This window comes from Mirounga angustirostris, unplaced genomic scaffold (genome assembly GCF_029215605.1).
Source record: "Mirounga angustirostris isolate CCGP_5_RB_7025 unplaced genomic scaffold, mMirAng1.0.hap1 SCAF_11, whole genome shotgun sequence".
Classification (NCBI taxonomy): Eukaryota; Metazoa; Chordata; class Mammalia; order Carnivora; family Phocidae; genus Mirounga; species Mirounga angustirostris.
In genome coordinates, this window is record NW_026991719.1 from 54,444,397 (window position 1) to 54,469,281 (window position 24,885).

Here is a 24,885-nt window from a genome sequence, read left to right on the forward strand (position 1 = left end):
TAACACAGAATAAGCAGGTAAAATATCAGCAATGATATGAAGGTTTTGATCAACATAATTGACAAGCATATGCAAAAAGATAAACATACCAATTTATTTATACCTACATCTACATATAAAACAGTGTATATATTTATGTCCACCTATATATATGTTTATGTATATTTTTATATATTTAATGTATATGTGTATATTTTTATACACACATCTATAATTACATATATATATAATTGCTGAATATGCATTCTTTTCAAGACCACATGGAATATTTCTTAAAAATGATCACACATGGTAAATTTTAAATTTTAATTTTAAATTTTTGTCCTACCCTTCAGAGGGTATGTGCTCCGGTAAGCGCTGTGAATTGTGCAAGACTGTTGAATCTCAGATCTGTACCTCTGAAACAAATAATGCAATATATGTTAAGAAAAAAAAGAAGAAGAAGAAGGTAGCAGGAGGGGAAGAATGAAGGGGGGGAAATCGGAGGGGTAAACGAACCATGAGAGACGATGGACTCTGAAAAACAAACTGAGGGTTCTAGAGGGGAGGGGGTGGGGGGATGGGTTAGCCTGGTGATGGGTATTAAGGAGGGCACATTCTGCATGGAGCACTGGGTGTTATGCACAAACAATGAATCATGGAACACTACATCTAAAACTAATGATGCAATGTATGAGGATAATATAAGAATAAAAAAATTTTTTAAAAAAAGAGCGTGCAGTGGTCTGTGACATACCTTTTTTAAAAAAACATTTTATTTATTTGTCAGAGAGAGAGAGAGAGATCACAAGCAAGGGGGAGGGTAGAAAGAGAAGCAGACTCCCCACTGAGCAGGGAGCCCAATGCAGGACTCGATCCCAGGACCCTGAGATCATGACCAGAGCCCAAGGCAGCCGCTTAACCCACTGAGCCACCCAAGCACCCTGTGACATTTCTTGATTACATGTAGACTCAGTGATGTCAGCTATAGAATTATCTCCATGCTCAGAGGTTGTGCAAGAAGTTCTAGCTCTTTGGTGCCCAGGGGAGTTGTGCAAGAAGGTCAGGTTCCTTGGTACCCATGGGTTGTGCAAGAGTACTCTGTTCTTTCTGCAAAGTAGGACAAAGTCTACAGATGTGCAAAGGTATGTCAGTAAAGTCATTTGTGTGGCCGTAAAAAAGAAAAACATTTTGCTAAAAGATTGCTTGGCTAATCAGAAAGCTAAGTGGGCTTCAAATAGACTTGCTCTCCTCTGTGGCCTGGGGATGTTCTGGTCCTTTATTCCCCAAGGCACAGTGGTCTTCAAGTCTCAAAGAAAGTAAATTAGTTCTGTTACAGATGAAAGACCTTAAGTCAGTCAGCAAGCAAGCAAGGAGTATGTTAACTTTAAGTAAGTTAGCCCTTAAGACCAGCTAGAGTGCTGTGATAATTAGAGGGTTTGAACTTTTGGCCCAACCCACCAATCTTCAGGAAGAGGAGGGGCTCTGTTTGGAGTTTCTCCAAGGAAGGATGCACTCATTGGTGGGTGCAATTTTTGTTCTCCATCTACCTTGCTAGTGTCCCACAGCCAAGATTTCACCCAGCCCTGATCAAGTAGATAAAGTCTGAAGACTTGCTCTGCCCCTGTGATCTCCCACAGGCCCCCTGAAGCCAGTGGAACTGCCCCACCCCCAGGCATACCTTTAGTCCTGCGGTAACTCACATGCTCACCCTGGCCCAGGCTTCCTTGTCACCCTGCTGCAGCCAGTGGGCTTGCACCTGAGCCCAGGCTCCCTCAAAGCCCAAAGCCCTGCTGAAGCTGGCTGTGTTGGCCTGCTCCCACATGCTCCCATAGCTTTGCCATAGCCAGCAGGACTCTCTTGCCCTGGGCACCCCCATAGTTCCACCGAAAGCCAGCAGCCTTGCCTGGACTCAGGCTCCCCCATGGCTCTGCTGAAGCTTGGCCTGCCCTGACCCCAAGCTCCTTGGTGCTCCTGCTGAAGCTGACAGGCCTGCTCCAGCCCTAGGCTCCCAAAAGCCTATGCAGAAGCCAGCAGACTTGTGCATTCCACAAAGGGGACACCACTTAAACACCTGGCTCTGGTGACCAGGAGCACTTACATTGCTGAGCACCAGGGGACTGAAACAATTGGCAAAGTAGTTCTTGGCAGGCTAACCACCCAGGGCACAACACAGCAGACTGAAACACATCCCCAGTCCTCCTGTGAAAAGGGCCTATTTACTTGTCCTAGAGCTCAGCCTGAGGGGCAGATTTCAGGTTAATCAAGTCTAGATGTTACAGAGGAGCTTTTAGAGAATATAGGCCAAGGGACACCTGTTTTGCATTCTCCCTAGGCCTCCCTACAGCTTGCTGGTACTGCTCAGAAAGGAGCTTATAAACTCATCTGGAGCCCCAGTTGTTGCAACTGTTGCCCAAGGGCCACCTTTAAATTACCTGGTCTGAAGACCAGCAGGGGTTATAATTGTCCCAAAGGACTGTATATGTTTGCATACTTTACAAGCTGCTGCTGGTGAGTCTGCTTGAAATCAGCCTGAAATTACATGCTGTTATCCCTCCCTTTGGAACACTGACAGGTTTTGGCATAACCTCAACAAGTGAGACCTATCAAGAATAAATCAGGCTACTGAGAAATATGAAAGTATGAAAAATAGTGAGGCCAAGGAGTAATGAGGTGCCACACATAAGTGAAGAAGTTTTCTTGGAAGGGATCTTCCAGTCTCAGGTATCATAGCAGGCATCAGGTAGATCAGAAACTACCTAACCAAAGTCCTTACCAAATTCCTGACCTAGAAAATCATGAAATATAATAAAAATGGTTGTTTGAAGTCACTAAGTTTTGGGGTGGCTTGTTAAGTAGCAATAGATAACCAGAGCAATATTATACCCCTTTGTCCTACGTAATGGTTTTATCCTTTAACTCCACTTTTTCCAACAATAACATTTCTCCTTTAGTATGTCAAAACATTTTTTTTTAATTCTCCTTTTCACCTTTTTTTTTTTTTAAAGTGTTTCTCATAAGCATCATAGTTTGTGTCTTAATCCAATATTACAGATTCTCTTTTGCTTGGAGAATTCAGTTCTTTAAATTTTTTAAAAAACATATTTATTTATTTGACAGAGAGAGAGCATGCACAAGTAGGGGGAGTGGCAGACAGAGGGAGAAGCAAGCTTCCCACTGAGCGGGGAGCCCTATGCGGGTCTCGATCCTAGGACTCCAAGATCATGACCTGAGCCAAAGACAGACACTTAACAGACTAAGCCACCCAGGTGCCCTGTTTGTTTACATTTATGTTGATAACTGAGACTTGGTTAATACTTCTATCTTTTTAAATATTTATTATACCTTATTGTCATTTCCTCTTCTCTGACTTTCTTTCTTTGGCTGACTCACTTTTCCCCTTTCCTTAATTTTTCTGGTTTTGTCAGCTTTCATTTATTCCCATTTTCCCCAATGTTATTTTGAAAGTTCTACTAGTTTTTTAAATTCAATTTTGATAATGGCTTCATTTAATCTCACAACCTTAATTTTCTCTATTACTATTAATTGATATTTAATAACTGTATTTTTGCCAGGATGCTTTACTTACCCATAACCCTCTTCTCACCCATAGACTAAATTGGGACCTTTGCTCACTTAAACTTCCCTATTACCCAAGATTCATCTTTCTCTGCACTCTGACACAAACTCCCATCAGCCACATCAACTACCAATAGCAACAAGAAAAACAAAATTAACTACTACAGTGATTGCAAAGACTTTTAGACGTTTTAATTCCAGGTAATCATTATGTTTTCCTTATATCATTTTCATGACTCTTCTGTTTCAACAATCTTTAATTAACATTTAAATATTTTTGGCAGTATAGTATCATTACTCACTTAACATTAATTATATACACACACATTACAAGATTAATTGCTAACTACTCTTTTTTTTTAAGATTTTATTTATTTATTTGACAGAGAGGGATAGGGAACACAAGCATGGGGGAGCTGGAGAGGGAGAAGCAGGCTCCCCTCCGAGCAGGGAACCTGATGCGGGGCTTGATCCCAGGACGCTGGGATCATGACCCGAACCGAAGTCAGACGCTTAAGGACTGAGCCACCCAGGCACCCCTAACTACTCTTTTCTTATACTTTTCATCATAAGTTAGCTTAAGAACACTGTTAACATTCCATTTACATTTGTTTAGGGCACTTCCTTAAATATTTTCCTCAAATAGAGGAAAGTAAGTGGCACTGTATCTCATGCTATATATGTACACATTTTTTTTCCTTTTCCCCATCAGATGAATGATACTTTAGCTTATTTCAGGATTCATTGCTCTTTTTCTCTTAATCATCTACATATATTGATTGTTTCACTGTCTTCTGGCTTTCTGTGTGTATTAGTTAGGAAACAGATTAGGTTTCTGCAACAAAGGGAACATACAAAGAGTTATTTAAATAAGATGTAAGTTTATTTTTCTTTCATATTAAAGTCAAGGTAGGTAATCTAATGTAGGTATGTCAATTCAACAGTGGAAGAGACCCATGCTTCTTGTATTTTATTGCTCCTTCATTCTCAAAACATGGCTTACATCTCATGTACAAGTTGGAATCAATAGCTATCACTATCATATTTAGAGTCCAGGCAACAGGAAGGCAGAGTAGAAGAGGGGAGGGCTTGTTTCTTCCCTCTAAGTGTATGACCCATATTTTGCACAAGTTACCTCCATTCCCACCAAATTAGTCACAATTTAGTTTTATTGCTGTTTAACTACTAAGAAAGAAGGTTAAAATGGATATTGGGCGATTTGTAGTTTTTTTCAACATTCTACCCTATTGACCATCTAAATGTGTACCCTTCCTCCCACATATCAATATGTTCACCCCTGTCCTCAAGAGACACACTTGCATCAAGCTCAAAGTATCTGAATGATGAGAAGTTATTGCCATCTTGTCTGGATGTGGCTTCCTGTAGCAGTGACCAATACACTAATAGACAAGTTATCTGTACACACACAATATACAATGGAGGAAAAGAGACAATATGCCTGCATTAAAACACCAATGTGGAAAAAAAAAAAAAGGTCCATAAAAATTATAAGATCTTACTGAGTAGAAATTGTAACAATTCTCTTTCTTAATTGTGAAGTAATCTTGGTGAGCCCATGTTTCTTTAATCTTGGAGGCATTCATTCCCTTGTGCATTGACTTTCTTATTGCCTGGCTTTTCTTTCTGGGAGGTTCTCCCTTATCGATTACCTTACAGGCACTGTTGGAGATGTCTTTCTTTTCCGCTTCTAGAATACTGTCTCTCTTTTGGTAGCATAGAAGATTAAATCCCATGCCAGCCCTTTCTTCTGTAAATCTCAGAAGAACCTATAGCCTCAAATGTGTACTACAGGACCAGAAAGCATGTCAATTGGTTGTTGTGCTAGTGCAGATAAAAAATTACAGGGGAGGGGCGCCTGGGTGGCTCAGTCATTAAGCATCTGCCTTAGGCTCAGGTCATGATCCCAGGGTCCTGGGATTGAGCCCCACATCGGGGTCCCTGCTCCACGGGGAGCCTGCTTCTCCCACTCCCCCCCTGCTTGTGCTCCCTCTCTCACTATCTCTCTGTCAAATAAATAAATAAATAAATAAATAAATAAATAAATAAATAAAATTTTTTAAAAATTACAGGGGAGATGTGCCCTGAAGCCACAACCTTCCAGGATCCTTATTAGACAGCACTATTGTTTGGATTATAAAAATCTGGAATTAATTAAATATCCCTCAATATGCAAATGGCTAAATTGCAGTACATCCACATTATGCATAAGGAGCCATTAAATAGTATGGTATCAGCCTACATGAACTAGCATGCAAAAATGACTCATATACTACTAAGTAAAAATCATGTTTCAGAAGCGTATGTATTGTATTTTTCCATTTATAGTAAGAAAACCATGTATCCATATATATGTTAAAAGGCATAGGAAAGTATCAGAAATATACCAAAATAGTTAATACTGGTTATCTCTGGTAGGAGAAAAGAATAAGGTGAGAGTAGTAAAGGGGGAATCTTCCATTTTTTTTCTGAGTATTCATATTATGGCAATATTTTAATATTAGACAAGTCAGTTTTAGTCCCTTTAATTCCTGTTGTCCTACACCCTCTCTCCTTTTTAGATAATGTTTGTGAAATATTAGTTTACTCTTTGAAAAGGAGGCCACAGAAGAATAACAAATGACAAGAGTTCATTTTTGGATTCTGATTTTCAAAATATGCTTTTGAATACTAACAGTCAAGATATATTCAATAGTTTATAGATTAGGAAGAATGAATGAAGACATAAGAGTTAGTTATCCCACTCTAGTGGTGGGAGTTATCCATCTAGAGATGGAGATAGAGAGAGGGAAGTAAGAGGTACAGACTAGTGAGGGTCACTGAAAAAAGTGTCAATCTCATCCCTCTAAGAAATGGAGCATCGGAAACCTCTAGATGGTTTTGTGCAGATGAGAAAATTATATCTTTATCTTGCTTCTCACTGCTTTCTTAGGAGGTGAATGAGAGAATAGAGTTGGTGGAATGGGGAGCTTAGTACAAATGGGCCTATGTTAGGCTCATGGAGCCTATCCTCTGTGTTCAAGGATAAAAAGTTTATATTAGATACAGTAAAATTGAGGTAAGGCTTAGAGGTATTATGGTCAGGCTGAGAACTCCAGAGATTTGTTCAGACCAATGAAAAGATGTTGGTTGATGTTCCACACTTTTCAGTAGAAGTCAGTTGGCATAGATGTCAACCACTATGGACTAGGTAGTTCCTCCGACATGAAATGGACCATGTTGTTAATTTCCTGGAACTTAAAAACAACCCAGGAAAGATGGGAGAAAAATAACCTTAAATTACTTTGGACTTAACTGGAAAAAAAAAAAAAAAGCAACCCTAATTTGATGGGATTTTGATCTAGAAAATAATATCATCCTTTGCAACCAGAGTTTGTAGCCTATAAGAACTATTTTCAGTTAAGATGGTGGAGGAGTAAGGGACCCTAAGTTTGGTCCCTGGAATTCAGCTAGATAGTTATCAAATTATTCTGAACACCTGTGAAATCAATCCGAGATCTGAGAAAAGAAATGTTGCAATTCTACAAATAGAAAAGCAACCACTTTTGGAAGGTAGGAACTGCAGAAACTTGAATCCAGGTTGATATATCTGAGGATATGGGGGAAGAGGAGGTTAGGGAGCCAGCTTAAGAAGGCTACCACAAAGTATTATAAGCAGCAGAGTGCAAAATTGGAACTTTTAGAAATCTGTTACAGTGGGGGATGTCCCTGGCTTAAAGTTGCTCAAGTGGCAAAGCAGGGCAGAATCTGAGGTGGGACAGCACGGACTCAGGATCCCCAGAGTCATAAGAAGAATGGGGGTGCCTGAGTGTGGCAGAGTTCTCACGCATTGGAGCAGGAAAGCCGGCTGAAAACAGTGAGTATAGGTGCTGGCTTTATGCTCTGTATTGCCATAAACTGCAAACTGCTGCACAGTCATGCAACTGCTTTCAGGTCAGGAGACCAGCAAAAGGCGGAAGCATGGCGAGATCCCCCTCCTCCCCCCAGGAGAATTGGTATGGGTCCTTGCTGCAGGAGTCCATAAAATTTGGAGACTTGAAACTCAGTTCCATGTTTGAGATAAAAAAGCTCCATCACAGGCTAGGTGAACAGAGTTTGGATGGAAACCAGGGATACAAGAGTGAATGACTGCTTTTCTGTGAGGACTCACTAAAGAGTGGGGGGCATGAACTATCAGTTCCAGGGCTAAAGAACGGGGGGCCTGCCATTTCAACCCTGCCTATCCATGCTGAATGCCTTTAGGGAGCAAAACAGCACCACATAGTGGAATCAAGGGCCAGTTACACTGATCCTGGCCCCCTGGCAAGGGAGGCACATTTCCACAAGGGCAAGGGCAACTGAGAATCAGCACAACAGACCCCTCTCAAAGAACAACACAAAGTTTACTGACCATAGAGAACTGCAAAGTTTCAGTTCCCGGGGAAAAGAGTATATAGCATTTGTGGGGGGGGGGGGTTATTATTATTATTATTTAGTCTTTCAGATTTATTTTTTCAGTTATTGTCTTATTTTTTCAATATTTTATTCTTTTTAAAATTTTTATTTTTATATATATGATATATATAGATATATCAGATATACATATAGTTTTATTTTTGGTTTCCTTTCATTTTATTTTATTTTATTTTTGTAAATATGTTTTTCTTTCTTTCTTCTTTTGGGATCTAGTTTGTTTTAACAAGCAGACTGAAACACACACAGAATCTAGTTTTTTGTTTTGTTCTGTTTTGTTTCTTGTTTGATTTTTCTTATTTTGTTTAGTTTTTGTTTTTTTCTGGTTTGTTTTGGGTTTTTTTTTTCTTGTTACTGTTGTTGTGATTGTTGTCTTTTCTCTTTCTTTCTTCTTTTCATTTCTGGACAAAATGACAAAATGGAGGAATTCACCCAAAAAGAAAGAACAAGACAGAGTAGTACTCAGTGCTAGGTATTGAATTAATACAGATATAAGTAAGATGTCTGAACTATAATTTAAATGATTATAAAGATACTAGGTGGCCTTGAAAAAAGCATAGAAGGCACTAGAGAATCCTTACTGTAGAAATAAAAGAACTAAAATCTACTTGGGCCAAAATTAAAAAATGTTATTACTGAGATGCAGTCCCAAATGGAGGCTCTAAAAGAGAGGATAAATGAGGCAGAAGTGAGAGTCAGTGATATATAAGATAAAATGATGGAAATAAGGAAGCTGAAAAGAAGAGAAAAAAGACAACTACTGAATCACAAAGGGAGACTTCGACAACTCAGCAATTCCATAAAGCAAAATAGTATCTGGATAATTGGGGTCCCAGAAGATAAACAGAGGGAGAGAGGGGCAGGAGGTTTATTTGAACAAATTATAGCTGAGAACTTCCCTAATCTGGGAAAGGAAACAGGCATTCAAGTCCAGGAGGAACAGAGAACACCCCTCAAAATCAATAAAAATAGGTCAGCACCTTAACATATAATAGTGAAGCTTGCAAATTTCAAAAATAAAGAGAAAATCCTGAAAGCAGCATGGGACAAGAGGTCTTTAACCTACAAAGGTAGAAACATAAGGCTGGCAGCAGGCCTATCCACAGAGACCTGGCAGGCCAGAAAGGACTGGCATAATATATTCAATGGGCTAGATGGGAAAATATGTAGCCAAGAATACTTTATCCAGCAAGGCTGTCATTCAGAGTAGAAGGAGAAATAAGGAGTTTCCAAGAAAAAAAAAAAAGGGAATTTGTGAACACTAAACCAGCCCTGCAAGAAATATTAAAGGGGATCCATTGAGTGGAGAGACCAAAAGTAACAAAGACCAGAAAGGAACAAAGGAACAAAGACAATCTACAGAAACAGTGACTTTACAGGTAATACAATGGCACTAAATTAATATCTTTCAATAATTACACTGAATGAAAATGAACTAAATGCTTTAATCAAAAGACAAAGGGTATCAGAATGCTTAAAAAAAAAGACCCATCAATACACTATTTACAAGAGACTTTTTAATTTAATTTAATTTAATTTAATTTAATTTAATTTTATTTTATTTTATTTTATTTTATTTTTTACAAGAGACTTATTTTAGACCCCAAGGCACCTCCAGATTGAAACTGAGGGGGTGGAGTACCATTTTTCAAGGTAATAAACATCAAAGGAAAGCTGGAGTAGCAATCCTTATATCAGGAAAACTAGATTTTAAACCAACAACTGTAATAAGAGATGAAGAAGGACAGTATATCATAATAAAAGGGTCTGTCCAACAAGAAGATCTAACAGCTGCAAATATTTATGCCCCTAACTTGGGGGCAGCCAAATATATAAGCCAATTAATAACAAACTTAAAGAAACTCAATGATAATAATACAATAATAGTAGGGGATGTTAGCACCCCACTCACAGCAATGGACAGATCATTAAAGCTGATCAAGAAGGAAACAAGGGCTTTGAATGACACACTGGACCAGATGGACTTCACACATATATTCAGAGCATTTCATCCAAAAGCAACAGAATACACAATCTTCTTGATACACAATCTTCTTGAGAGCACATGGAACATTGTCCAGACTAGATCACATACTAGGTCACAAATCAGGTTTCAACCAATACAAAAAGACTGAGATTTTTTTTTTTATTATCCAGCATATAGTTTTATTGTCATAAGGGTTTTTTTTTAATTTTTTATTGTCATGTTAATCACCATACATTACATCATTAGTTTTTGATATCGTGTTCCATGATTCATTGTTTATGTATAACACCCAGTGCTCCATGCAGAACGTGCCCTCTTTAATACCCATCACCAGGCTAACCCATCCTCCCACCCCCCCTCCCCTCTAGAACCCTCAGTTTGTTTTTCAGAGTCCATCGTCTCTCATGGTTCATCTCCCCTTCCAATTTCCCCCCTTCATCCTTCCCCTCCTGCTATTTTCTTCAAAGATTGAGATTGTATCATGTATATTTTCAGAATAGAATGCTTTAAAACCTGAACTCAATCACAAGAAAAAATTGGAAGGAACACAAATACATGGATGTTAAAGATCATCCTACTAAAGAATGAATGGGTCAACCAGTAAATTAAAGAAGAATTTAAAAAATTCATGGAAGCAAATGAAAATGAAAACACAGATCTTCAGAACCTTTGGGATGAAGCAAAGATGGTCCTAAGAGGGAAGTATATAGCAATACATGTATTTCTCAATAAACAAGTAAAGTCTCAAATACACAACCTAGTCTTACACCTAAAGGAACTGGAAAAAGAACAGCAAATAAAGCCTAAACCCAGCAGGAGAAAAGAAATAATAAAGATTAGAGCATAAATCAATGATATAGAAATAAAAAATCAGTAGAACAAATCAACAAAACTAGGAGCTGGTTCTTTGAATGAATTAATAAGATCAATAAATCCCTAGTCAGACTTATCAAAAAGAAAAAAGACCCATGAAAGAGGAGAGATTACAACCATCACTGAAGAAATACAAATAATAAGAGACTATTATGAGTAATTGTATGCTAACAAATTAGGCAATCTGGAAGAAATGGATACATTCCTAACTGATACATGAAAAGATGCTCAACATCACTCATCATGAGGGAAATACAAATCAAAATCACAATGAGATGCCACCCCCACCAGTCAGAAAGGCTAAAATTACCAACACAGGAAACAACAAATATTGGTGAGAATTCAGAAAAAGAGGAACCTTCTTACAATTTTGGTGGGAATGCAAACTGGTGCAGCCACTCTGGAAAACAGTACAGAGGTTTCTCAAAAAGTTTAAAATAGAACTATCCTATGACCCAGCAATTGCACTACTAGGTATTTACCCAACGGATACAAAAATACAGATTCAGATGGGTACATGTACCATTATCAACAATACCCAAGCTATGGAAAGAGCCCAAATGTCCATCAACTGATGAATGCATAAAGATATTTTGTGTCTATATATACATGTGTGTATTATATATATAATGGGATATTACTCAGCTATCAAAAAGAATGAAATCTTGCCATTTGCAATGAGGTGGATGGAACCAGAGTGTGTTATGTTAAGTGAAATAAGTCAGAGAACTACAAATCCCATATGATTTTACTCATATGTGTAATATAAGAAACAAAGCATGAACATATGGAGAGGAGAAAAAAGAGAAAGAGGGAAGCAAACCATAAGAGACACTGATAGAAAACAAACTGAAGGTTGATGGAGGGATGTGGGTGGAGTATGGGCTAAATAGGTGATGGGTATTAAGGAGGGCAGTTGTTATAATGAGCAATGGGCATTGTTATATGTAAGTGATGAATCACTAAATTCTACTTCTGAAAACAGTATTGCACTATATGTTAAAGAAGTAGAATTTAAATAAAATTTGAAAAAAATTAAAAAATAAGTTTAAAAAGGAGATCAAGGTTTTCTTGTTTGTCTTTTCTCCTTTGTTAATTTTTTGTTTCTTAAATTGCACATATGAATGAAATCATATGGGATTTGTAGTTCTCTGACTTATTTCACTTAGCATTATACTCTCCAGATGAATCCATGTTGTTGCAAATATCCATTGATAGATGAGTGAATAAAGAAGATACACACACACGCACACACACACATGCAGACACACTGGAATATTACTCAACCATAAAAAGAATGAGATATTCTAATTTAAAAAATTAATTCTACAAATAAGTGATATCATAATGTATTTGTCTTTTTTTTTTTTTACTTATTTCACTTATAATACCCTCCATGTCTATCCATGTTGTCATAAATGGCAAGATTTCCTTCCTTTTACTGTATGAATAGTGTTCCATGGTATATATACTACATTTCCATTAACTATTCATTTGGTGATGCACACTTAATTTGCCTCTATGTCTTTGCTATTATAAATAAAGCTACCATGAATATGTTGGTACATATATATTTTTGAGTCAGCATTTTCCATCCCTTCAGAAAATGGGTATAGAATTGCTGAAAATCTTAAAAAAAAAAAAAAAAAAAAAAGGAGGCACCTGGGTGGCTCAGGTGGTTAAGCGTCTGCCTTCAGCTTAGGTCATGATACCAGGGTCCTGGGATGGATCCTTTGTGGGACTCCCTGCTTGGGGAGGGGGGTCTGCTTCTCCCTCTGCCCCTCCCCCCACTCATGCTCTCTCTCTCTCACACACACACACACACACACACACAAAGATAAATAAAATCTTTTAAAAAAATAAAAAAAGAATTGCTGTAGCATATGCGAGTTCTAGTTTTGATTTTTTTGAGATATCTCCATACTGTTTTCTATAATGGCTGTACTAATTAACATTTCCTCCACTGCTGCACAAAGGGTCTGTTTTCTCCACAGACTCACCAACACTTGTTACTTCTTGTCTTATTAATAATAGGTATTCAAAGAGGTCTGAGGTGATATTTCACTGTGGTTCTGATTCACAATTCCTTTATTAGTAATGCTGTGCAACTTTTTATGTACCTGTTGGACATCTTTATGTCTTTTTGGGAAAACTTCTGATTCTTTGCTTATACTTTAATTGGATTGTTTTTATTTTCTATTTATTTTTATTTCTTATTGTTGAGTTGTATGAGTTCTTTACATATTTTGGATATTAACCCCAAACAGATAAATGATTATCAGATATTTTCTCCCATTCTGTAGGTGGCCTTTGAATATTACTGATGGGTTCCTTTGCTATGCGTAAGTATTTTAGCTTTTTTCAATTGAAAGACAATTAAAATATGGTGTTATAATAGTTTCAGTTGTATAAATAATGATTCACCAATTTTACACATTATTTAGTGCTCATCAGGATAAGTGCACTCTTAATCCTCTTTATTTTGCTCATTCCCCAACCCACTTCCCCTCTGGCAACCACCAGTTTGTTCTTTATATTTCAGTCTGGAGTTTTTGTTTGTTGCTTTTTCCCTTGTTCATTTGTTTTGTTTCTTAAATTCCACATATGAGTGAAATAATGTTTTTCTCTTTCTCTGACTTATTTCACTAGGCATTGTATCCTCTAGGTCCATCCATGTTGTTGCAAATGGGAACATCACATTCTTTTTTATGGCTGAGTAATATTTCATTATATACATATAAGATATATAATGAGTATATATATTAAAAATATAAATATATTTATATATATAAAACATATTTATCCAGTTATCTATGGATGGACACTAGGTTTGCTTCTTTATGTTGGCTATTATAAATAGTGCTGCAATAAACATAAGGATACAAATATGTTTTTGAATTAGTGTTTTCATTTTCTTTGGGTAAATACCCAATAGTAAAATTACTAGATCTTACAGTAATTCTATTTTTAATTTTTTGAGGAAACACCATACTGTTTTCCATGATGACTGCATAAATTTTCATTTGCACCAACAGTGCCTGAGGGTTCCTTTTTCTCCATGTCCTCACCAACACTTGTTATTTCTTGTCTTTTTTATTCTGGCCATTCTAGTGTGAGGTGATATCTCATTGTGGTTTTGATTTGCATTTCCCTAATGATTAGTGATGTTGAACATCTTTTCATATGTCTCTTTGCCATTTGTACATCTTCTTGATAGAAAATGTCCATTCAGTTCCTCTGCCCTGTTTTTAATCAGGGGGAGAAAAAGCTTTTTAGGTTCATATAATTCCACTTATTTATTTTTGTTTTTATTGCCTTTGGTTTTGGTGTCAAATAAAAAAAAAAAATCATCTCCAAGACTAATGTCAAGGTTTACCTACTCCCTTTGTTTTCTTGTAGGATTTTTATGGTTTTGTAAATGTAATTTTGCATAAGGCATAAGAAGTGGTCCAGTTATTTCTTAGCATGTAAGTTGTCTGGTTTCCCAAAGTATACAAATATATATACTCCTGTGGGATTTGAGCATAAGCCCCACTGGCCACCATATCTGGTATTGTAGAGTTGTCCCCTAGGCAGTAGCCACAAAAATCAGGGTGCAAGATAAAGTTAGAAGTTCTTTTTCAGAAGATACCAGGGGTCTTAAATGAGGCAGAAGGATAGAAAAAGATGGTATCTACCAACCACTTTCCCAAGAAAGACCCCCTCAGGAGGGTCCTGGATGTGTGCCAATCTAGTATCCTGCCTTTTAGGTCAAAGCTCCAAATTCAGAAAATAGGCATTTTTCACATAAAGAGCAGGTGTGCATTTCAGTCTGCTGTTTGTGCTAATAGGTGGCCATGAAATGCCTCTCCATCTGTTAAACTCCGATGGAACACATGAGCAGAATCCTTATTCATCACTGAGCATGAGATCAAGGGACATCTACTGGGTGGTATACATAAAAACCAAAGTACCAGATATAAAAACAAGGGCACAAGATGTGTGTGCAAGTTCCCCTCCAGGTGATAATGGAAGAGGAATTTTATAGCAATAAATGCATACATCAAGAAAAAAAAAGATCTCAAATAAACAATTTAACTATATTCCTCAAGAACTAGAAAAAGAAGAAATTTAGCATAGAGCTAGTAGACACAAGAAAATAGCAAAGATAAGTGAAGTAAGTGAAATAGAAACAGAAAATTAATAAAGATTGATCCAAGTAAGAGTTGTGTTTTTTGAAAGGATAAACAAAATTTTAAAAATTTAGCTTGACTAAGGAAAAGAGAACATGTAAATAAATAAAAACAGAAAAGAAAGGAGTAATTAAAACATATCACAGAAGTACAAAGAATCAAAAATAAGTACTTTGAATAACTATATACTTACAAAATAGAAAACCTAGAAGAAATAAATTCCTAGAACATTCAACCTGCCAAAAATGAGCCATGAAATTGAAACTCTGAACAGATGAATAAAGTGCAAGGATATTGAATCACTAATCATAAACTTCCCATCAGGGAAAATGCCATGGCCAGGTGGTTTCAATGGTTACAAATGCACCAAAAAAAACAATAAAATAGCTAGGAATAAACTTAACCAAAGGGGTAAAAGAACTGTGCTCTGAAAGCTATAAAATATTCATTAAAGGAATTGAAGATGAAACAAACAAATGAAAATATATATCATGCTCAGGGATTGGAAAAATTAATATTGTTAAAATGTCCATATTACACAAAGCAATCTACTGATCCAATACAATCTCTGTAAAAACACCAGTAGCATTTTTCATAATACTAGAACAAATAATACTAAATTTGTATAGAGCCACAAATGACCCTGAATAGCCAAAGCAATCTTGAGAAAGAAAAACAAAGCTGGAGGTATCAATGCAAGAGTTCAAAATACACTACAAATCTGTAGTAATCGAAACAGTATGGTAAAATTCTAGGGAAGATGGCAGAGTAGGAGGATGCTAAACTTACCATGTCCAGTGAATACAACTAGATAACACCCACATCAGTGTAAATAACCCAGAAAATGACCCAAAGACTGGCAAAACAGACTCTCTACAGCTAAATGTAGAGAAAAGGCCACATTAGTAGGCTGGGCACAGACAGCTGGTCTAACAGAAGGCCCTACCCACCAACAAAAGCTTCTCAGGTGACAACACAGGAAAAGTGCCTGCTACTTCAGTGGTATTGCATTTCTGGCAAATGGCTGGTCTGACTTAACTCAAACACAAGGTGGCCCCAGACTGGGCCACTATATACAGAGGGACCAAACTCTGCTCACAGGGCAGACATTATAGAGAACTGGACTAAAGACAAAAGCTGTTCAGCCTCAAAACAGGACACATGCAACACATGGAAGGCACCCCTAAAGAGCCAGGGTCTGGTGAACAGGGGACAGTGTACTGCAGGGCACTACAGGAACTTTTCATCATAAAGCCACTACTCTCAAGGGTGGGAGACACAGCTGACTTTCCTGCATGCAGAAACAGTAACAGAGAGTTACACAAAAGGAGGAGACAGAGGAATATGTCCCAAGTGAAAGAACAGGGCAAAATCACAGCAAGCAACCTAAGTAAAAGGGAGATAAGTAATATGCCTGATATAGAATTTAAAGTAGTGGTCATGAAGATGCTTACTGGACTTGAGAAAAAAGTGGAGGACCTGAGTGAGACCCTAAACGAAAAGATAGAAAACAAAAAAGAACCAATTAGAGATGAGGAACTCAATAAGTGACGTTAAAATACACCAGATGGAATAGACTGTAGCTTACAGGAGGCAGAAGAATGGATCAGCAACATGGAAGACAGACTAATGGAAAGTAATGAAGCTGAACAGGAGAGAGAAAAAAAATTTTAAAAATGAAAATACACTTGGGGAACTCATTGTTACCATTGACCATAATATTTGCATTATAAGAATCCCAGAAGAAGAGAGAGAAAATATTTAAAGAAATATTTAAAGAAATAAGAGCTGAAAACTTCCCATATCTGGGGAAGGAAACAGAAATCCAGATCCAGGAGGCACAGAGAGCCCCCAGAAAACCTGACCAAACGAGGTCCACACCAAAATATATAGTAATAAAAGTGGCAAAACCTCATGATAAAGAGGGAATTTTAAAAGCAACACATGAAGGGGCGCCTGGGTGGCTCAGTCATTAAGCGTCTGCCTTCAGCTCAGGTCATGATCCCGGGGTCCTGGGATCGAGCCCCGCATCGGGGTCCCTGCTCCACGGGAAGCCTGCTTCTCCCTCTCCCACTCCCCCTGCTTGTGTTCCCTCTCTTGCTGTGTCTCTCTCTGTCAAATAAATAAATAAAATCTTAAAAAAAAAAAAAAGCAACACATGAAAAGAAAGCAGTTACATATAAAGGAAACCCCATAAGGGTACAAGGTGGCTTTTAGGAGAAACTTTGCAGGCTAGAAGGTTGAGTCATGATCTATTCAAAGTGCTGAAAGAAAAAAAACTTGGAACCAAAAACATACTATCAAGGAAGGCTACCATTCAAAATAAAAGGAACAATAAAGAGTTTCTCAAACAAAAGTTAAAGAAATTCATGACCACCAGCATCCCGATCAGAAATGTTAAAGGGCTTATTTGGGTGGAAAGAAAAGACCATATGTTGGAATAAGAAAAGTAGGAAACAGAAAAGCAATAAAAATAAATATGTTTATAAAAATCATCCAAGGGAATCATGAACTAAAGGTATGTAATGTATAACACCATATACATAAAATATGTAGAGGAGAGGAGTAAAAATGTGTTCAAACTTTAGTTGCCATCAACATAATATAGACTTATATATGCATAATATGTTATATACAAACTTAATGGTAATCACAAATCAAAAGCTAATAATAGATAAGCAAAATATACAGAGAAATGTATCCCAGTACATTGCTAAAGAAACCAGCAAACTGTGAGAAAAGAGAGCAAGAGAAGAAAGGAAGAGAGAAGAACTACAAAAACAACCATAAAACAACCATACAAAAACAACCAAGATGGCAATAAGTACACACCTACCAATAATTATATTGAATGAAAATGGACTAAACATTCCAATTAAAAGACATAGTGTGATGGAATGGATAAAAACGCAAGACCCATCTATATGCTGCCTACAAGGAACTCAATTCACACCTACAGACACATACAAAGTAAAAGGAAAGGTATGGGAAAACATCATGCAAATAGGTGTGAAAAGAAAGCCAGGGTAACAATGTTTATATCAGATAAAATAAACTTTATAAAAAAGATCATAACAAGAAAAAAAGAGGACACTAATAATAAAAGGAACAATACAAGAAGATAAAACAATTGTACATATTTATGTACTCAACATAGGAGCACCCAAAAACATAAAGGAGCTAGTAACAAACATAAAGAAGTAATTGATATTAATACAATAATAGTAGGAGACTTTAACACCCCACTTACATCAACAAATAGATGATCCAAATAGAAAATCAACAAGGAAACAGTGGCTTTGAATGACATATTGGCATGATGGATCTAACAGATATGTTGAGAACATTCCATCCTAAAACAGCAGAATATAAATTATTTCAAGTGCACATGGAAGCGTTGTGCTTATATTAGGTCACAAAACAAGTCTCAACAAATTCGAAAAGGTCAAAGTCATACCCTGAATCTGTTCCAACCACACCACTATGAAACTAGAAATTAAGTACATGAAAAAAATCTGAAAAGAAAACAAATAAATGGAGGTAAAATAATGAATGAGTGAACTAAGAAATCAAAGAGAAATTTAAAAATACATGGAGAAAAAATGAAAACACAATAGTTCAAAAACTTGAGTTCACCAAAAGTTGATTTAAGAGGGAAAATTAACACTGTATAGGGGAGGAGCTAAGATGATGGCATAGTAGGAGAACCTTAGGCTTGTCTCCACCCTCCAACACAACTGGATACCATCAAATCATTCTGAATACCAAAGAAATTGATCTGAGGACTGACAGAACAAACTGCACAGCTAGAGAAGAGAAGAAACCACACTGAAGAAGGTAGTAAGTGCAGAGATGAGGTTTGGGGGAGAATCTGATTGTTGGTGCTGCCAATGGGAGGGAGAAAGGTGAGAGAGAGGAGTTCATAGGCAAATGCACAAGGAGAACACTACTCCAAAGCCGTTGGCTGGGAAAACGAGAGGGGCTTTTTCATGAGTTTTTGCAACCAGTGGGGCTCAAAGAATGGAGTTTTAAATGTAGGTGGGCTTGGCTGAGATAGAGCCCTAAGGGCATTCCCCTACTTCTGGAGAAAAGGCAGGCAAACAATCCGTGGGAAGACAGCATGATCTGAGGATCACCCAAAGCACATGGGGGAAAGACTGTTCCTACTTCTTGGAGTCCATCTGTGAGAGGTGGTGTTCACAGATGTCTCTCTTGGGACAGAATAGCTGGTGGGAGCCATTTCCTTCCTCTGACCCTCAGCATAGGTGCAGAGATACCTGCTGAGGGCAGCTAACCCTAACGCTGGCTGTTTAGCCTACTTGCTCCAAATCCCACAACCCTGCACTCTGGTGTGACTGCCCTTCTCAGTCAAACCTGCATCTGTCTGAATGTGGTGAGTCCGTCCCCCAGAAGACCAGTGCAGGCCCCTGCCACAGCATGACCCTAAAGTATGGAGTTTTAAAAGTCAGTAGGCTTGGCTGGGATAGAGCCCAAAGTGCACTACACTGCTCCAGGCAGACAAGCAACAAGAACAGACAGCATGAAAATGGTGATCTGAAAAATGCCTGGGACACACAAGGGGAAGTTATTTGCTCTACTGGGAGTGCTTCCCTGAGAGCAGCAAGCATGGAGATCACTCTCCAGGGACAAAGGAACTGGCTGGAACCCTTTCTCGCCCCTGCCCCTCAGTATAACCACAGGGCCATGTGTGGGAACCACTGCAGCACCAACACTCACTACCTAACTTGCTTACACCAAGCCCTGACCCCTCACATTCAGGTAGAACTGCCCTTTCTAGTTATGCTTGCCTCAGTCCCAGTGTGGCATCAGGTCTCATTTAACAAACAGACCAGAGCACACCTAGTTAAAACTCCCCACACTCTGACCAAGGTCCAAACACTGCCCACTGCAGACAAGGAGAGCTTCTGCAGACAAATGGCCTGAAGGATAAGTCAGAAAAACACAGCAGCAGAATATGTGCAACACACACCAGAGACAGTCCCTGAAGAGCTAGGCTCTGGACACTATATGAAATGTTCTTTATAAAGCCTTTCTCTCAGAAGCAGGAAACATAATAGACTTTGATTACACACAGAAGAAGACAGAGACTTAGACAAAATGCCAAGATGGAGGAACTTATCCCAAAACAAAAAACAGTAAAAGGTCACAACGAGAGATCTATTCAAAACAGATATAATTAATATACCTGATGGAGATTTAAAGCAACAATTATAAGGATACTTGCTGAGCTTGAGAAAAGCATAGAAGACATCAGGGAGACCCTTACCACAGAGACAAAAGAACTAAAAAAAATAATCATGGGCAATACAATACAAAAATGAGCAATACAAAAAAGAGCAACACAATAACTGAGATTCAAAACAGGGTAGATGTAATTACCACAGGGATGCAAAAAGCACAGGAATAAATAAATGATATAGAAGATAGAATAATGGAAAATAATGAAGCTGAACAAAATAGAGAAATTATGGATCATGAGAACAGATGTAAGGAACTCATTGACTTCATGGAACATAATATTCATATCATAGGAGTCCCAGATGAAGACAAGACAGGACAGAAGGTTTATTTGAGGAAATAATTGCTGAAAACCTCCCAAATCTGGGGAAGGAAATAGACATCCAGATCCAGGAGGCACAGAGAACTCCCATTAAGGAGTTCAACAAAAGCAGGCCAACACCAAGACATATTGTAGATAAATTTGCAAAATATACTGATAAAGAAAAAATCCTAAAAGCAGCAAAAGAAGACCCTAACTTACAAGAGAAGAACCATAAAGGTAGCTGAACATGTTTCCACAGAAACTTGGCAAGCCAGAACGAGTGGATTGATATATTCAAAGTGCTGAGTGGGAACAATCTGCAGCCAAGAATACTCTATCTAGTAAGGCTATCTATCATTCAGAATAGAAGGAGAGATAGTTTCCCAGACAAACAAAATCTAAAGGAGTTTGTGACCACTAAACCAACCCTGCAAGAAATATTAAAGGAGACTCTTCAAGTGGGAAGGATAGACCAAAGTGACAAAGACAAGGAAGGATCAGAGAAAATCTCCAGAAACAATGACAAAACAAGTAATAAAATGGCAATAAATACATATCAATCAATAATTACTGTGAATGTAAATGGACTAAATGCTCTAATCAAATGACATAGGGTGTCAAAATAGATTAAAAAACAAGACCCATCTATATGCTGCCTAAAAAGACTCGTTTTACACCTAAAGACACCTGCAGATAGAAACCAAGGGATGGAGAAACACTTTTCATGCAAATGGAAGACAAAAGAAACCCAGTGTAGCAATAATTATATAAGACAAACTAGATTTTTTTTTTCTTAAGTAGGCTCCAGACACTACATGGGACTTGAACTCATGACCTTGAGATCAAGAGTTGCATGCTCTATAGACAGAGCAAGCCAGGTATCCAGAAACAAATTAGATTTTTTTTGTGCATCTTTTTTTATTGTTATGTTAATCCCCATACATTACGTCATTAGTTAGATGTAGTGTTCCATGATTCACTGTTTGTGCATAACACCCAGTGCTCCATGCAGAACGTGCCCTCCTCAATACCCATCACCAGGCTAACCCATCCTCCCACCCCCCCCAGAACCCTGTTTGTTTTTCAGAGTCCATCATCTCTCATAGTTCGTCTACCCCTCCGATTTCCCCCCAAATTAGATTTTAAGACAAAGACTGCACAAGAGATAAAGAAAATATCTATATCATCATAAAGGGGGCTATCCAACAAGAATATCTAACAATTGTATATATTTATGCCCCCAACATGGGAGCACGCAAATATATAAAACAATAAGAAACATAAGAGAACTCATTGATAATAATACAATAATAGTAGGGGACTTGAACACCCCACTTACATCAATGGACACATTATCTAAGCTGAAAATCAACAAGGAAAAAATGGCATTGAATGACACTCTGTTCCAGATGGGCTTAACAGACATATTCAGAACATTTCATCCCAAAGCAGCAGAATACACATTCTTTTCAAGTGCACATGGGACATTCTCCAGAATAGATCACATACTAGGTCACAAATCAGGCCTCAACAAGCATGAAAGAATGAGATCATACCATGCATATTTACTCACCAGAACACTATGAAACTTGAAGTAAACCACAAGAAAAAGTTTGGAAACACCACAAATACATTGAGGTTAAACAATATGCTACTAAAGAACAAACGGGTCAACCAGGAAATCAAAGAAGAAAGTGAAAATACATAAAATAAATGCAAATGAAACCACAACAGTCCAAAACATTCGGGATGTGGCAAAAGCAGTGATAAGAGGGAAGTATATAGAAATACAAGCTTACTTCGATAAGCAAGAAAAATCTCAAATAAAAAACATAACTATACCTAAAGGCACTAGGAAAAGAACAACAAACAAAGACTGAAGCCAGTACATGATGGGAAATGATAAAAATGAGAGCAGAAATAAAGGATATAGAAATTTAAAAGAAAACATCAATGAAAGCAGGAACTGGATCTTTGAAAAAAAATTGATAACCCCCTAGCCAGACTTACCAACAAGAAAAGAGAAAGGACCAGAATAAATAAAATCACAGAGAGGAGAAATAGCAACCAATACCACAGAAATACATACAATTATAAGAGAATATGATGAAAAATTATATGCCAACAAGTAGGAGAACCTAGAAAAAGTGATAAATTCCTAAAAATTTATACACTAGAAAAGTGAAACAGGAAGAAATAGAAAACTTGAACAGACTGATAACCAAAGAAACTGAATCAGTAATAAAAAATCTCCCAACAAAAGTCCAGGCCAGAATGCTTCACACATGAATTCTACCAAACATTTAAAGAAGACTTAATACTTATTCCTCTCAAATTAAAAAAAAAAAAAAGAAATGGAAAGAAACTTCCAAATTCGTTCCATGAGGCCAGCATTACCCTGATTCCAAAACCAGACAAAGACTCCAATAAAAAGAACTACAGTCCAATATTGTTGATAGATATGGATGAAAAACTTTTCATGATACTAAAAAATCGAACCCCAAAATACTTTAAAAGAATCATTTACCATGATCAAGTGGGCTTAATTCCTGGATTGCAAGTGTGGTTCAGTATTCACAAATCAATCAACATGATATACCACATTAATAAAAGAGAGGATATGAACCATATGATCCATTCAATAGATGTAGAAAAAGCATTTGATAAAGTACAACATCCATTCATGATTAAAAAAAAAAACACCCTCAACAAAGTAGGGATGGAGGGAACAGGGAAGTCCACTCTCATCACTATTATTTAGCATAGTACTGGGAGTACAAAGATTGTGAAAACAACTCTATTACCCAAAGCAATCTGCACATTTAATGCAATCCCTATCACAGAACTACAAGAAACCATCCTAAAATTTGCATGGAACCACAACAGACCCAGAATAGCAAAAGTAATCCTGAAAAAGAAAAGCAAAGCTGGTGGCATCACAATTCTGGACTTCAAGTTATATTACAAAGCTGCAGTGATAAAGACAGTATGGTACTGGCACAAAGACAGACACATAGATGAATGGAACAGGATAGGAAACTCAGAAATAAACCCACAATTACATGGTCAATTAATCTTCAATAAAGCAGTAAAGAATATCCAATGGAAAAAACACAGTCTCTTTAACAAATGATATTGGGTAAACTGGACAGCCACATGCAGAAGAATGAAACTGGACCACTTTCTTACACCATACACAAAAATAAATTCAAAATGCATGAAAGACCTAAATGTGAGATAGGAAACCATCAAAATTCTAAAGGAGAACACAGGCTGCAATCTCTTTGACATTGGTCGTAGCAACTTCTTACTAGATACGTCTCTGGAGGCAAGGGAAACAAAAGCAAAAATGAACTATTGGGACTCCATCACAATAAAATCTTCTGCACAGTGAAGCAAACAATCAAAAACTAAAAGGAAACCTTCAGAATGGGAGAAGACATTTGCCAATGACATATCTGATAAAGGGTTCGCGTCAAAAATCTATAAAGAACACCCAACAAAAAATAATTCAGTCAAAAAATGGGCAGAAGACTTGAATAGACATTTTGCCATAGAAGACACAGTGATGGCCAACAGACACATGAAAAGATGTTCAACATCACTCATCATCTAGGAAATACAAATCAAAACTATAATGAGACATCACCTCGCACTAGGCAGAATGGCTAAAATAAATGACACAAGAAACAACAGTTGTTGGTGAGGATGCAGAGAAAGGGGAATCCTCTCACACTATTGATGGGAATGCAAACTGGTGCAGCCACTATGGAAAACAGTATGGAGTTGAAAATAGAACTACCTTACAACCCAGCAATTGCACTCCTAGGTATTTATCCAAAGGATACAAAAATACTGATTCAAAGGGATACATGCACCCTGATGTCTATAGCAGCGTTATTAATAATAGTAAAATTATAGAAAGAGCCCAAGTGTTCATGGACTGATGAATGGATAAAAAAGTGATATATAGGTAATGAAATATTACTCAGCTATAAAAAAGAATGAAGTCTTGCCATATGCAATGACATGGATGGAGCTAGAGAGTATTATGGTAAGTGAAATAAGTCAGTCAGAGAAAGACAAATACCATATGATTTCACTCATACATGGAATTTAAGAGACAAAAGAAATGAACATGGCGGGGGGAAGAGCAGCCAACTAAGAAACAGACTCTTTACTATGGAAAACAAACTGATGGTTACTGGAGGGGAGGTGGATGGGGGATAAGTTGAACAGGTAATGGGTATAGCAGGGGGCAC

At 37.5% G+C, this 24,885-nt stretch overlaps 1 protein-coding gene across 2 annotated transcripts in view; it reads right to left on the reverse strand.

Annotated features, from left to right (window-relative positions):
• Window positions 1–268: 268 nt before the first annotated feature.
• The window catches only part of OPHN1 (oligophrenin 1), a 729,824-nt gene continuing 705,207 nt past the window's right edge, over window positions 269–24,885 (reverse strand). Inside the window, exon 24 of one of the 2 annotated variants that reach the window (XM_064574174.1) lies at window positions 269–398. The gene's annotated coding sequence lies outside the window, so the exon portion shown is untranslated. The remainder of the gene's footprint in view (window positions 399–24,885) is intronic. The other variant, XM_064574172.1, reaches the window with a different exon arrangement.